This window comes from Helianthus annuus, chromosome 3 (assembly GCF_002127325.2).
Source record: "Helianthus annuus cultivar XRQ/B chromosome 3, HanXRQr2.0-SUNRISE, whole genome shotgun sequence".
Classification (NCBI taxonomy): Eukaryota; Viridiplantae; Streptophyta; class Magnoliopsida; order Asterales; family Asteraceae; genus Helianthus; species Helianthus annuus.
Window position 1 is genome coordinate 132680182 of NC_035435.2, and position 15473 is coordinate 132695654.

The 15473-nt window shown below is 39.1% G+C and overlaps 1 non-coding gene across 1 annotated transcript; it reads right to left on the bottom strand.

The window, feature by feature from the left end:
- Positions 1–1176: 1176 nt before the first annotated feature.
- On the bottom strand, positions 1177–1283 carry LOC118490959. The gene has a single exon (XR_004890184.1). It is a non-coding gene; the product is annotated as a small nucleolar RNA R71 (small nucleolar RNA).
- Between the last annotated feature and the right edge of the window lie 14190 nt (positions 1284–15473).

A 15473-nucleotide genomic window follows, 5' to 3' on the forward strand; every position in this document is an offset into this window, starting at 1 on the left:
TATTTTTCAGCATTTAGTTAGTTTTTATTTTCTTAGTTTAAAAATCTTTTCTAGCATTTTGATTTGGTTAGACGTTGAGGATAAACCGATACTAAATGCTCTTGTGTCCTTGGACGACCTCGGTATCTTACCAACACTATACTACGTCCACGATAGGTGCACTTGCCCATATGTGTGTTTAGTGTGAGTAAATATCGTGTTTTATAAATTTAAAACTTGGCTAAAAGTGTAAAAAGGGCTTAAAATATACATCTAAAACATATACACACTTGCACGCATCAAGTTTTTGGCGCCGTTGCCGGGGACACAAGGATTTTAAGAAAGTTAGGAATCAACGGCCTAATCATATTTTTTTATTTTTCTTTTTAATTTTTAGGATTTTCTTAGTTTTTCAGCTTCTGCAGAGCTCAGCATGGGCCGTGCCTGGTCGGACACGGGCCGTGCTCAGCGTTGTTACTGGCAGTTTTTAGTTTTCCAAGTTACAGAAGGCTGACCACGGAGCCGTGTCGGTGCAACACGGAGCCGTGTCCAACTCTCCAGTAACTGGGATATGGAAAACAATCACTGTAACTCCGACCACGGGCCGTGTTCACTGAGCACGGGGCCGTGGTGAACCTTCTGACCAGCATTCTTTTTTGTTTTTTATTGCAGGACTTGGAACCAGACGCCACCCCTACGTAGTGTATGAGCTCCAGTTCTAATAAGGACATAAAAGAACCTCTAGAAGAACCCGAACGCTTTCTCAAAAAAAGACTAAAAGCCAAAAACCAAGAGAAGGTTTCGAGAAACCCACTTCCAATGGCGGACCAACGTACCCTCATGGATTATCTACAACCCACCGTAGGTAATCTCGGCGCCGCTATCAATGCACCGAATGTTGAAGCCAATAACTTCGACCTTCGGCCTCATTTGATATAAATGCTTCAAAACTCCGCAACCTTTCTTGGGCTTGCGGACGAGGATCCCCATCTACATATTACTAATTTCTTAGAAATATGTGATACTTTTCGGATCAATGGAGCATCAAACGACGCCATCCGCCTCCGAATGTTTCCTTTTTCACTAAAAGACCGAGCAAAAGCTTGGCTTAACGCCCTCCCAGCTGGATCGGTAAACACCTGGGATGAACTAGCCCAAAAATTTTTATATAAGTATTTCCCTCCTGCTAAAATGGCTAAATTAATGACTGAAATTAATACATATTCACAAGAGGACGGGGAATCCTTATATGAAACTTGGGAAAGGTTCAAGGAGCTATTGCGAAAGTGTCCACATCACGGCCTTGCGATATGGCAACAAGTATCCACTTTCTATAATGGGTTGTTGCCACACACAAGGCAGACACTTGACTCTAGCTCCGGGGGACTTTTAGGTAATCGCCGCCCGCATGAAATATATAATCAAATTGAGGAAATTGCTCAAACCAATTTTCAGTGGCACACTCCCTGAGGCAATAAATCTATTGCCCCGGGCGCCCATAAGGTTGATGAAAGCACTTCTTTACAAGCCCAAATCGAGGCCATTTCTTCGAAAATAAAAAAATTGGAAATGACAAAAATAGTCTCGGTTATGGCTTGTGAAGGGTGTGGTGGGCCACATGAAAATTGGAGTTGTATGAAAGAAACAGACGATCACCAAGAGTCGGTAAGCTACATTGATAATAGACCTAGGCCGTCAGGTCCTCCAACGGGCACCTACAACCAAGGATGGCGAAATCACCCTAATCTTGGTTGGAGAGAACCCGACAATAGTAGTAACCAACAAAACCAACGAACAAACTTTCAACAACCAAGAAATGAGTCACAAAATTTCCCTCAACAACAAGGTGGACGAGAAAGGCTTGAAGATAATATATCTCGCCTCATCTTCGACACTGAAAAGAAAAACTCAGAAAGGTTTCTACAATTAGAATCAAATTTTAGAAATCAACAAGCTAGTATTCAAAACATAGAAAAACAAATAAGTCAAATAGCCCAAAATTTTTCCGAGAGACCACAAGGCGCATTACCAAGCAATACCGAAACAAACCCAAAAGCGCAAGTTCATCTCATCACATTACGAAACCGCACCGTGGGTCCTACGGAAGTGCCACCGCCTACCGAGGAGACTATACCGCCGCCTCTACAAGAGAAGGGTTCCCCTCCATCACTAGAGCCTACCAAGGCTCCTCGGGTTCCGTACCCCGGTAGGTTAATTCGTCAAAAGACCAATGAGCAATTCGCAAAATTTGAAAGTCTACTAAAATAATTGCATGTCAACATTCCTTTTATTGATGTCCTAACCCAAATGCCCAAATACTCTAAGTTTATGAGGGGCTTCCTCACTCATAAAAGGAGAATTGAAACTTTGCAATTAGTTAACTTAGGCGAAGAATGCTCTGCCCTCGTACTCAACAAACTCCCCCAAAAGAAAATCGATCCCGGAAGCTTCACAATTCCTTGCTCGATCGGGGACTCCCCCGTACGTAATGCACTAGCCGACCTTGGGGCTAGCATTAACCTCATGCCCTCATCAATGTTCAAATGACTCGGCCTAGGAACAACGAGTCCTACAAAAATGAGCATACAACTTGCTGATCGATCCGTCAAATTCCCGCAAGGTGTCATCGAAAATCTCCTAGTCAAGGTAAACAAATTTGTCTACCCGGCCGACTTTATCATACTCGATATGGAAGAAGACACCGAAGTCCCCCTCATACTAGGGAGACCATTTCTCACCACCGCACAGGCAGTGGTAGACATGAATGACGGAACGCTCACCTTAAGGTACGGGGATGAGGAAGTAAAGTTCGGGGTTGGGAAGAGAATAGAGGACGATGACCCAGTCAACTACATGAAGGTTATTGATTCGAGTTTGGATGCTGCTCTCCGACGGTGCAACATGGGATGCAAAACATCCCACTCAAAAAATATATAACCTCACCTTGGGTCTAGCCAAGGACCCTTATAAATGTGGCGCACCACGGAGGCATTCCGCGGAACTATCTTTAGTTTAGTTTAATCTTTTAGTTTTAATTTGCAGGAATAAAACACACTCATGGTGGTAAAGGATGATAAGGGAAACGAGAAACATGGCCCCATGCACAAGAATAAGGCGACCCGACAACAATTTCTCCATTACAGTAGGTTCAGCACGGGACGTGCCCAGCCAACACGGCCCCGTGCTGAACACCCTGCAGAAAAATGCCCAGTTCAGGTAACTGGACACGGGCCGTGTTCACCGGACACGCCCCCGTGTCCAGGCTTCTGTTTCTTTTCTTTAATTATCGTTACTGGCACCTGAACACGGGGCCGTGCCCGGTCCCCACGGGGCCGTGTCCAGACTGCCAGTAACATAAATTTTTGCTTTTAACACCATGTTACACATTCAATCAACCTAAAAATTTATTTTTGGGATACATTGAGGACAATGTGTAATTTGAGTGTGGGGGGGGGGGGATGCTAAAACCTTGAATTTTGCAAGTCCTAATAACAAGCCTTACACAAAACTCTATTGGAACCGCTAATCACCCCAAATTTTTTTTTTTCAAAAAAATTTCATTTTTTTTACTTGTCTAAAGTTTAAGTTGGGAATTCTAAGACCAATAAGGTTATATTTTTACAAATTTACAACCGATAGCGTTGTGATAAAAAGAACCAACATAAGAAAATTATGAAACGGCATGAAAAGCTTAGTTAAAATTCGATTATATATACTTGATCACATAAAAAACCCATTCCCACAAAAGTGAGTTTGAGCCTTTATTGAGCATACAAATATACATCTTTACGCTAAATGCTCATTTTTCGTTTCTTGTGTGAATAGCCGCTTGGTTCTTACGACTCTAGAACTTGCCACGACAATTCATTCCCGGTCCTTACCAACTTAAACCCAAGTAAGTAAATGATGGAGGCATTAGGACTAACCCTTTTTCTTTCAAAACCATATTATTTTTATTTTTCTTTTCACCTACCCAAAAACTCCCCCTAGTTAACCCCTTTGAGCCTTAACCTTTTCATTTCTTAACCCAAAACCCTTTTACCCACCAAAACCCTTTTTATTTTTACCCTTTATTTTAGTAACAAGCTCGGTTTTCGTGTGACTAAAAAAAAAATTACAATGAAGTTAGAAATAAACAAACAAAGCTCCTAAAAAGCTTGTTTGAAGAAATACTTCATTAAGAATAAAAAGTCACTAAAACAAAATGTTTTACGAAAACCGACGCTTTTTACGATTTTCGCCCATTTCTACTAACCACTAACCCAACTACCCACCTTTAGCCTAAGCCTTTACCCAAAAAAGTCCTCTTGATATTTACAAAGGTAAAAAGTTAAAAAGGAGGAGGATTGATTGCTTGGCAAGCCTATGGTAGGAATAAGTTCCATGCCGCTCTCGAGTGATTCACTAAAAAAAGACACCTTCGGCCGAGTGTGAGTGATTTCTCCCGTGAGGTATGTGAACTTGTACATAAATGGAAATTTAAAAAGGCATGTTATGCCCAAATAAGTAATTTCTCTTATGAAACATTCTAAATAAATCATAACGAATAGGATTGTAAACAAATAAAAATAAAACCCAATAAAGATCTTGGATTCCCGACACTCTATGACAAGCCAAAACCTTCTCTTCTACCCATTCCATTTGAGAGTGTAAGCCACATATTAAAGAGTTTTGCTTGAGGACAAGCAAAAATTCAAGTGTGGGGATATTTGATGTGTGTAAAATGCAACATACAAATTACATCAAATGAGGTATAAAACTAACCCTTTTTAAGTACTAATGTTGGAAAAAGAGTGTTTTTGTCTTCCTTTTGTATTTTCAGGATTAAATGAGCTTAAATTAACAAAAGAAGCAAAAAGGCAGCTAAATCTAACATAAATACAAGAAAAGGAACATAAGTAGATTGCCCGACCCCTCGACAGCATCCTCCCAAGCAAAACAGAGAAGGCAGAAGACTGAACATGCCCCGTGCTCAGCCAGCACGGGGCCGTGCCCAGCCAGCACGGGGCCGTGCCCAAGAAGCAGCAGATAAGACAAACCTATAGAAGCTTCTATCGCCCACCACGGGGCCGTGCCCAGTGAACACGGGGACGTGGCGAAAGTACTGCAGGCGCATTAATTGTAATTGCGAATTACAATTAATGAGGAGAGAGATTGTCAGACGGGCACGGGGCCGTGTCCAGCGGACATGGGGCCGTGCCCAGGCTTCTGTTTAGCCTATAAATAGGAGTGCTTGGTTTCATTGCAACTCATCCCTTGGCACACCACCTCTCTCACACTCCATCCACCACCCACCACCACTATAACACCATCATCCACCACCATCATCCATTGTCCATCATAGAGTCTGTGAGTCGTCTCGGGATCCAAGATTGATCGTAAGAGTTCTTGACAATCAAGGCCATGTTTGCCTAAATCTCTTACATCACTTGGTGAAGACAAGTGTTTAGTATAATACATTTTATTTTTAATCTTTTGCACTTTTTATTTGGTTTTGTATTAATGACTTTAATAACTAGTTGCTTATGTTGAAGGTGATTCTTCCTTATCGTTTGTCCGTGGTGTCTTGGCATTATTTTACTGTCTATATAAAATAAAAGATTTTCACCATTCATATCTCCACGGTCTATATGGAGGTATGTTTGCTACCTGGTCGGGGTTAAGGGAACGGTTTGGTAAGGGTCTTGCCCTTTGTTCAGTGTTTAGAGGTCCTGCAAGGGACCTGGGTCAAATTTAGTAGGATCTCCTTCAATACCCAAAGGTATTGGATGGCGGGGATCCAAACTCTTTGACCCCCTCATAAGTTAACTACTATTAATACTATAGCCCGACTATTTATAATTGTATCCCTGCTGACTCAGACTACTTAGTCGAGGGTAACGTCACCTCCAAAAGAGGGGCCTACCATAATTTGCATTAATAACTTAATTCATTATCTTTCAATAATCCGACCCTTTAGGATTGTATTCTTGCTGACTCAAACTACTGGGTTGAGGGTAACGTCGCCTTCAAAAGAGGGGCCTACTACAATAACTAAGATAATCTCTTAAACAAGTGCAAAAATGCGAAAATAATCAAAGGTTATACTAATACACGAGTCGGATCCAAGTGATTCATCTTGTCTATCTGTTTTTATTTTTATTTTATTTTTCAGCATTTAGTTAGTTTTTATTTTCTTAGTTTAAAAATCTTTTCTAACATTTTGATTTGGTTAGACGTTGAGGATAAACCGGTACTAAAAGCTCTTGTGTCCTTGGACGACCTCGGTATCTTACCAACACTATACTACGTCCACGATGGGTGCACTTGCCCATATGTGTGTTTAGTGTGAGTAAATATCGTGTTTTATAAATTTAAAACTTGGCTAAAAGTGTAAAAAGGGCTTAAAATATACATCTAAAACATATACACACTTGCACGCATCAGAGTGACAGATCGCAATTAGCAATCTTGTCTCCCTTTGACCTCAATCTTGACTTTGACTTTGACTTTCGAAACACGGGATGTTACAGCTTAGGTTTAGAGTTTAGGGTTTAGTGTTAGGAGATCCAAGTGAAGGTTCGACGAGCTGGTTCTAATGCCGCTGGAATGAGTCCTATCGGAATTCGTTTGGGTTGGTTTCCCACTTTTTAGTGTTCTCTAATGAAACTTGTCCCATATATATATATATAGGTGGGGTTCGGCTACAAAGTCCATTTATCCTACAAAGTGTACAAAGTCATAAAACATTACAATTTCAGCCATAAAACACACTTAAAACCCACAAATAACATAGCGAAGATCACTCAAACACAATATACAAATCCTAATAGTCCTTAAATACTTCAAACACACCATCATACAATTATGAATATAAAACACAACATGATAATCAACATAAAACACACTAATGTTAATTATTCGATAATCAAAGCCTTATCATCAAAAACACAACACAAAACCCACAGATATGGTGTTTTAGTAATCTCCAATATGTTATTTGTGGGTTTTGAGTGTGTTTCATTATTGACATTATGGTGTTTAATGACTTTTTACCCTTTGAACGAATAATAGACTTTGTAGCCAACTCTCACCCATATATATAAAATCAAGATCATGGGAAAACCCTTCCGAGTTGTGTGAATTTAGAGAACTCGGCCTTCCCGTGCAAGTTTTGCCCCCATTTTTTTCACACCCCTAGATTAAATTGTTAGAAAAGACTGCCGAAAAAAATTTAAAAAAATCTGACGTGGTGTTTTTCGGCCCTAACAGCAGCTGTAAAAGCTAATGACATAAGTCTCACATCACTTTTTACAGCTGCCGTAAATGAGTTCTTTTTTAAAGTTGATATTTTAAGATTTTTGAAAAAAAAATTATACGAGTTGTGTGAACTTAGAGAACTCGGCCTTACTAAAAGTTTTTCCAAAAAAAAATACCAAAAATCTTTAAAAAATCAACTTTTCCAAAAAAAAAACTTTTTTTTTTCATTTACGGCAGTCGTAAATGCTGTAAAAAGTGATGTCATGCTTATGTCATCAGTGTTTTAAAGCTATTGTAAGGGGCCGATACCGCTTCGAATCTTTTAATTTTTTACGGCAGTGCTTCTAAACATTTTAATCTATGGGGTGTGAAAAAAAACGGGGGCAAAACTCATACGGGAAGGCCGAGTTCTCTATGTTCTCACAACTCGCGAGAGTTTTCCCTTAATCTTGATCCTATATATATATATATATATGTATGTATATATATATATATATATAGGTACCGGATCAAAAAAAAAACGCCCAAAAGTGTGAGAACGGTGAGAACGCATCCTGACCCAACACGTGGCACGCGATATAATTAGGACGTATGGGCTTTTTTGTCATTTTATCTTCCGCTTTTCCAATTCCGCTTTTCAAAATATTGATTTATTTTTGGGGTTTAAGATTTTTTGGCGTTAACCAACTTTTATATGGCGTTTTAATGGTTTCATTGTATTAATATTTTGGCGTTTATGGCGTTTTTCAAATCGTATGCCATTAGAACCCCAAGGGTTTAGAATATCTCTCTAAATGGCATTTTTCAAGGCGTTTTGGACAAGATGACCCATTGTTCTATTATTTTTTATATACATTTTGGCATTTGTGGTATCTTTGCTTTTTACAATCGACAAATTATGTTACAACCATAGGGAAAAAAATAGAAGCGAAAAAAATAAATTAAAAATCCTAATCGGATCTCTCTTCACAATCTTCATTGTCATCAGTCTCTCTCTTCTTTAATAAACAAGAACTGTCACCAAATGTATGACATTTAATGTAAAACTTAACAAACCCATCGGTTTGATTATTTTGTCTGCTCGTCTTTTGAAGTGGCTTTTGTGGATGTTTGGGGACATAGATCTATGACGTGTGGGTGGGTTTTTCACTTTGTTATTCAACTTGATCTTCATCTTTATAATCATCCTACTCTTCAGTGTCATTGATCTCTTCTCCTCATCCAAGCCTTCTTCAAGAACAAAGAACACAAAATGACATATGACTGTCATCAGTGTTACACCCCCAAAATACCACATGCGGGAACAACGCGGGACGTGTGACGTACCAGGATCCAAGCCACCAATCACATTGAACCAATCATAAATATTGAAACAAAACATTTGATTCATTTCATAATATAAATCCAAGTCATAAGTTAAAACCAAAGTAAACGTTCAGCGGAAGCATATTGTAAATTGTTAATCAACTGTTTCAAAACAAGTGTTCAAAACCAACGAAACAAGTATTCAAGAGTCTCGATCCATGGCCACTCCAGCACTCCCAGATAGCAAGTCCATAATCAAGAATCTAACGACCTTCAAGCATGCAGACAAGTGTGTCAGATGATGCTGGTGAGTTCAAAGTTTGTTAACACGTTTTAGTTACCAGTTTTGAGTATAAAACATTTCATTGATTTGATGTTGTTAATCACACGCTTACCGCCGATGGCTCCAGATTATTTGCCCTATTCCCCAATGCCTCTATCAAAGCAATGGTCAAGATGGGGGGTCATTAGTTCACTCCTGACCTCCTCGGTGCGGTGTGAGGGTGCCAAACCTAAATAGCGCTATTAACTAATACCCCGTTGCCTTCCCGGCAACAATCGATATGAGGGACTTGGGTGATAGATATACGTGTATTAACCAACAACCCAGGTTTAACATTCCAGTCAAACCCATTACCCGACATTCCTCCCCGGAACGTTTACCAGATGTCCCTCCCCGGGACGCATGCTTGGAAAAAGAGCAGTGATCTCACATTGGTTTGCTCGGTATGATTAGTTACTTGTTCACACTCAATCAGTCAAAGCCTATGGTTTTCATGTATACATAATCAGTTTACATTGTACATGTAATAGTTTACAATTGTATTGCGCATTCAAAGCAACGATCACCAAGTCACACATAGCAGCTATTCAAGCTCATGCAAATTCATACTCATATGACAGTTTCATATCAGTACCTAATAGTTAGTTGTGCCATTCGTATAAAAATTGTTGGTGCAGTCATCTGTCGTCTTCGTCTAATGTCGAGTCCGGGTTGCGTTGTGAATCGTTCAAGCATGATGTCATCTTATATGATGATGACATCATATAGATGACATCATACATTGCATCATCTCATGTCTTCTACCTATTGAAAAAAGGAAACGACAAAGATCATGTCTCCATATGATGTGATTGGACCAATTGAAGGTCCAATAAGGTGCTTGTATTAAGAGGTCCAATTACATGATGGTTCATGTGAAGACAAAAGTCAATTGAAGTGGTTCGCTGATAAGGCCAATATGAAGGTTCGCTCTAAAGTCAACATGATGGTTCGCTTATACGGATTTGTATGGGATCGCTTATACGGATAATCACATGGTTCGCTTTTATGGTGATGCACTATGAGCGGATCAGAAGTTCTATAAATAGGTCCAATGTCATTTCATTTGTAACGTTGTTCAGATCTGATACCGAGGTATTTCCCGAAGTGTCATCTGATTTTTGAAACATGGAAGAGAAATTTTACAATGCTCTTGCTACCCCGGTTGATACAATTTCAGCTGTGTTATTGAAGAAATCATTTGATACGTTTGTGGCTTTTGAAGATGAAACAACAAAGCAGACAATTGATAGATATTGTCATCTGGTATTGGAAATGGGTAGATTGGACATTAAGAAAGAGGACGATGAGTGGGTCGATAAGCTAGCTGAGGCTTTACCCCAACAGAAGTGGGGAACTTATCTGTTGATTGTAAAACACATGAGGAAGTCTCAAGATATGAATCTGGCACAGTTTATTCAGAAAATTGAAGAGCATGAGTTGGATATCCAGAAAAAAGCAAAAGTTGAAAAAAGTTCAACAAAGGAAGCTGAAGGACAGAAAGCTGAAAAAGAATATGATGAACCAGTGTCACGACCCCCGACCCACCCTGGACGGAATCGGGAGCCGCGAGCAGTCCAGTGGTACCCGTGGTATCTGATTTATGCGGCAGCGGAAGTCTTTTATTACAGGATCTTTTCACCGTAAAAATGCTCGTTTAATATATTATACAAAGTTTTAGGGATAAATTCCCTAAATTTACAATACGTTGATTCCACACAGAAATCATTATTTGCTAAAACATGTTTTATTTATTTATTCACAATGAGCCACTTCTCTGAGCTTGTAGTGCTTTACTGCACTTTTCCTGGATCACACAGATCACCTGAAACATGTTTGAAAAAGGCTTTGTCAGCGGGGAAATACTGAGTGAATCATTCTGTTTTCTAAAACGACCCGTTAGTTATAAATTACAGTATTAAGGGGAATTACAATGTTTCTGATATCAAACCAACTACCCACAGTATTTGTCACTCGACCAGCCATTGGCTAGCCCATTTGTCCAATGGTGTCTGAGACTGTGGTCAGATCACCCCTTGGCCACCCGTTTGTCCAAGTGTGACGGGAAATAAGTAATGTATACAAAACCCCACATACCGGCTGTAACTTGGTGATTACATAGACTTAATCCCTGTAATTATAACCTTTGAAAATAACTTGGACTTTTGTAATACTTACTCACAAACTGTGAGAAAACAGTTTAAAAAGAAGAATGACTCACACTGCAGATTAACGAGCAAGATATAAGCCTACTGTTTAGCCTTGATTAAACCTAATTTAACACAATGCACACACAGGCAGGTTAGTAACTAATACAGCAGTTAAGTCAATTCACGAGATTAAACCCTCACAACGATTAATCAGTGCAATACTCGATAATTCAATCGGATTCACAACGAATAACAGAGCATAGTCCGAATTCGAACAACACTCTAATATTCAAGTCGAAATCACGACAAATAATCAAAGTACAAGCTCAATTGAGCAGCACCTGGACTATCGTTGGATAGTTATAATCGATCAGACGTTGAATCGTAATAGCGATCGAGTTATTACCCTGATTGTGGCAGCACCTCGTGATTAGTGTGTGTTTGTTGGACTGTTTCTGTAATAACTCAGTCTACGTAACTCGAATTTCCGTCGTTCCAAAGACAGATTTCAAGTTCCAAGGCCTAGTATTTATACGTGAAATTGGACTCCCCCACGTGTCGCGGAAGAAGTCGTGACCCCTGTCGCGACTCGCCTGGGGTGCACATCTAGCCTAGAGTAGTCTTGTCGTGGGTATAGGTCTGCTGAGTTGCCAGTTCGTTAATTTTTTGTTTGCACAACGCGTTTTAGAGATAACTATCAATTTAGGGTTTAACCCCCTTGAGTTTTAGGGGCCCTAATCCTGATTCTGATCATTCTGAAAATATTAGGGTTAGTGCAAAATTACTTGGGTGTCTCAATTAGGGTTTTCTTATTGACTAATTATTGTCCTAATTATTGATTTTAGTGGCAGTTGTTACATCCTCCCCACCTTGAGAAAAATCTCGTTCTCGAGATTTACTGAAATAGATGAGGGTACTTTCGCTTCATTTCTGATTCCAGTTCCCAAGTGTACTCTGGTCCTCTCTTGGATTCCCATTTGACTTTTACTAGCACTAGTCGTTTGTGCTTGAGAAACTTGATCTTCCGGTCTTCTATTTGTAGGGGTTTCTCTACGAATTTCAGCTTTTCATTTACCTCTATATCTTGAAGTGGTACTACTAGGGATTAGTCTGATAAACATTTCTTGAGATTGGATACATGAAATACATCATGTACTCCAGCTAACTCTTCTGGTAGTTGTAAACGATAAGCTACTGGTCCGATTCGTTGGATCACTGGGAATGGTCCAACATATCTTGGACTCAGTTTTCCTTTCTTAACAAATCGTACGACTCCTTTCCAAGGACATACTTTCAATAGTACTTTGTCTCCTATCTGGAATTCGAGTGGCTTGCGACGATTATCTGCATAGCTTTTCTGGCGATTTCTGGCTGTTTTCAATCTCTCCTTGATTTGAGTTATCTTGTCTGTAGTTTCTTGTACAATTTCAGGACATGATAATTGACTTTCTCCGATTTCTGCCCAACATACTGGAGTTCTGCACTTACGTCCGTACAATGCTTCGAATGGTGCAGCTTCGATGCTTGAATGATAACTATTGTTATAGGAGAATTCAATTAATGGCAAATGGCTATCCCAATTACCACCAAAGTCAATTACACATGCTCAGAACATGTCTTCTAGAGTTTGTATTGTCCTTTCACTCTGTCCGTCTGTTTGTGGATGATAAGCAGTACTTAGATTTAGTCGAGTTCCTATTGCTTTCTGAAAACTTGTCCAGAAATGAGATGTAAAACGACTATCTCTATCCGATACAATGGAGAGCGGGACTCCATGTAGGGATACTACTTCGTCCACGTATAGTTGTGCTAACCTTTCCATGCTAAAGGTTTCTTTCATTGGTAGGAAATGAGCTGACTTGGTTACTCGGTCTACGATGACCCAAATCGCATCATTACCTCTTTTGGTTTTGGGTAACTTTGTAACAAAATCCATTGTTATGAGTTCCCATTTCCATACAGGCATTTCTAACTGTTGTAGTAGTCCTGAAGGTTTCTGGTGTTCAGCTTTAACTTGTGAACAAGTTAAACACTTGGATACGTATTCGGCTATATCCTTTTTCATTCCTATCCACCAGAAATTATTTCTTAAATCTTGGTACATCTTATTATTTCCTGGGTGCATGGTATACCTAGATTTATGAGCTTCTTCTAAAATCTTATTTCTTAACTCTCCTTGCTTAGGTACCCAAATTCGTTTCTTATGGAATTTCCAAATTCCATCATTTCCTTGTTCTAGTTCTTTTAGGTAACCTTTCATTCCTTCAGCATCATCTTTGATTGCTGTTTTCTGAACTTCTTTGATTTGTGCCATTAAATCTACTTGTAGATTTAACCTCAGAGCACGGACTCGTTTCTGTTTCTCATGGTACTTACGACTTAAGGCATCTGCAACTACATTTGCCTTTCCTTCGTGATATTGGATATCACAGTCGTAATCGCTTAGCATCTCCATCCATCTTCTTTGCCTCATGTTTAACTCTTTTTGCCCAAATATATATCTTGAACTCTTATGATCTGTATAAACAGTAAACTTACTTCCATACAGATAATGTCTCCATATCTTAAGGGCAAAAATTATGGCTCCTAGTTCTAGGTCATGAGTCGTATAATTTTCTTCGTGCTTTTTCAATTGTCTAGAAGCATACGCAATTACCTTCTTGCGTTGCATTAACACACATCCATAGCCTAATTTTGAAGCATCACAATATACTTCAAAGTCTTCTGTTCCTTCGGGTAAAGCTAAGATTGGTGCATTCGTCAATCTATGCTTTAAAATCTTAAAGGCTTCTTCTTGTCTAGGTCCCCATTCAAACTTAGCAGCTTTACAGGTTAACTTAGTTAATGGTACGGCTATCTTAGAAAAATCTTTGATAAATCGTCTATAGTATCCAGCTAAGCCTAGAAAACTTCTTATCTCCATAGCTGTTTGTGGGACTTTCCACTTTGTAATTGCTTCTATCTTAGCAGGATCTACATGGATACCTTCATGATTTACCACATGACCTAAGAATTGTACTTCTTGCAGCCAAAATTCACACTTCGAGAATTTGGCATAAAGCCTTTCTTTTCTTAACAAAGTTAAGAGAACGTGTAAGTGTTCACAATGTTCTTTTTGGCTTTTGGAGTAAATAAGTATATCGTCGATGAAAACGATCACAAATTTATCCAAGTATGGTTTACAGATTCGATTCATCATGTCCATGAATGCTGCTGGGGCATTCGTTAATCCAAAGGGCATGACTGTAAACTCTTAATGACCATACCTAGTTCTGAAGGCAGTTTTAGGTATGTCTTCTTCTTGTACCTTCAACTGATGATATCCAGATCTTAAATCTATCTTAGAGAAATACCTAGCTCCTTGCAATTGATCAAAAAGATCATCAATCCTAGGTAGTGGGTATCGATTCTTAATCGTAACCTTATTCAATTCTCTATAATCGATACACATTCTCATCGATCCATCTTTCTTTTTCACAAACAGTACTGGTGCACCCCAAGGGGATGAACTCGGTTGTATGAATCCTTTGCTTAATAATTCATCTAATTTCTTTTTCAATTCTAGCATTTCGGTAGGTGCTAATCTATATGGTGCTTTGGCTATTGGTGCAGTACCTGGAATTAAATGAATTCTAAATTCTACTTCTCTATCAGGTGGTAATCCAGGTAATTCTTCTGGAAAAACGTCTGGGTATTCTGAGACTATTGGAATATCCTGAAGTTCCTTATCTTTAGTGTTAATGATTACTGAAATCATATACACCATTTCCTGCTTTCTCGAATAGCTTGCCAATTTCATTACTGAGATAAATTTCAGTGGCTTTCGAGGTTTATTTCCAGTAATTACAATTACCTCTCCTAAAGGGGTTTGAATTTCTACTGCATTTTTGTCACATAGGATTCGTGCATGGTTGGCTATTAACCAATCCATTCCTAATACTACATCGAACCCGGCTAAATTCATTGGTAACAGATTTGCAGAAAACTTATGGCCTAATAGTTCTATTTTTCCTTCTTGCCAGACTTTATCTATTTTCACAGAATTTCCTTCTGCGGTTTCAACTGTGAAAATTTGCCTAAGAGTGGTTAAAGGTAACTTAAGAGCTTGACAAAATGAAGTATTAATAAAACTTTGGTTCGCACCAGAGTCAAATAATACTTTTGCAAATACGTCATGTACTAGGAACGTACCAGCTATCACATCTGGAATGAGTTCGGCCTCTTGAGTGGTCAGCTGGAATGCACGTACATTCTTCTTGGTTGCTCCTTCAGCTGGTTTAGCTTTGTTGTCTACTAGTTTAGCTAGCTTAGGACATTCGGATTGAAAATGTCCCCTTCCTCTGCAGTTATAACAAATTCTTGTTTTCTTCCTGCAGTCTTCTTCACGATGTCCTTTTGCCTTGCAAAAATTGCAAACTATATTGCATTGTCCATAATGCTTCTTTTTGCAATTTCTGCAGAAAGGAGGTGATGAGGAT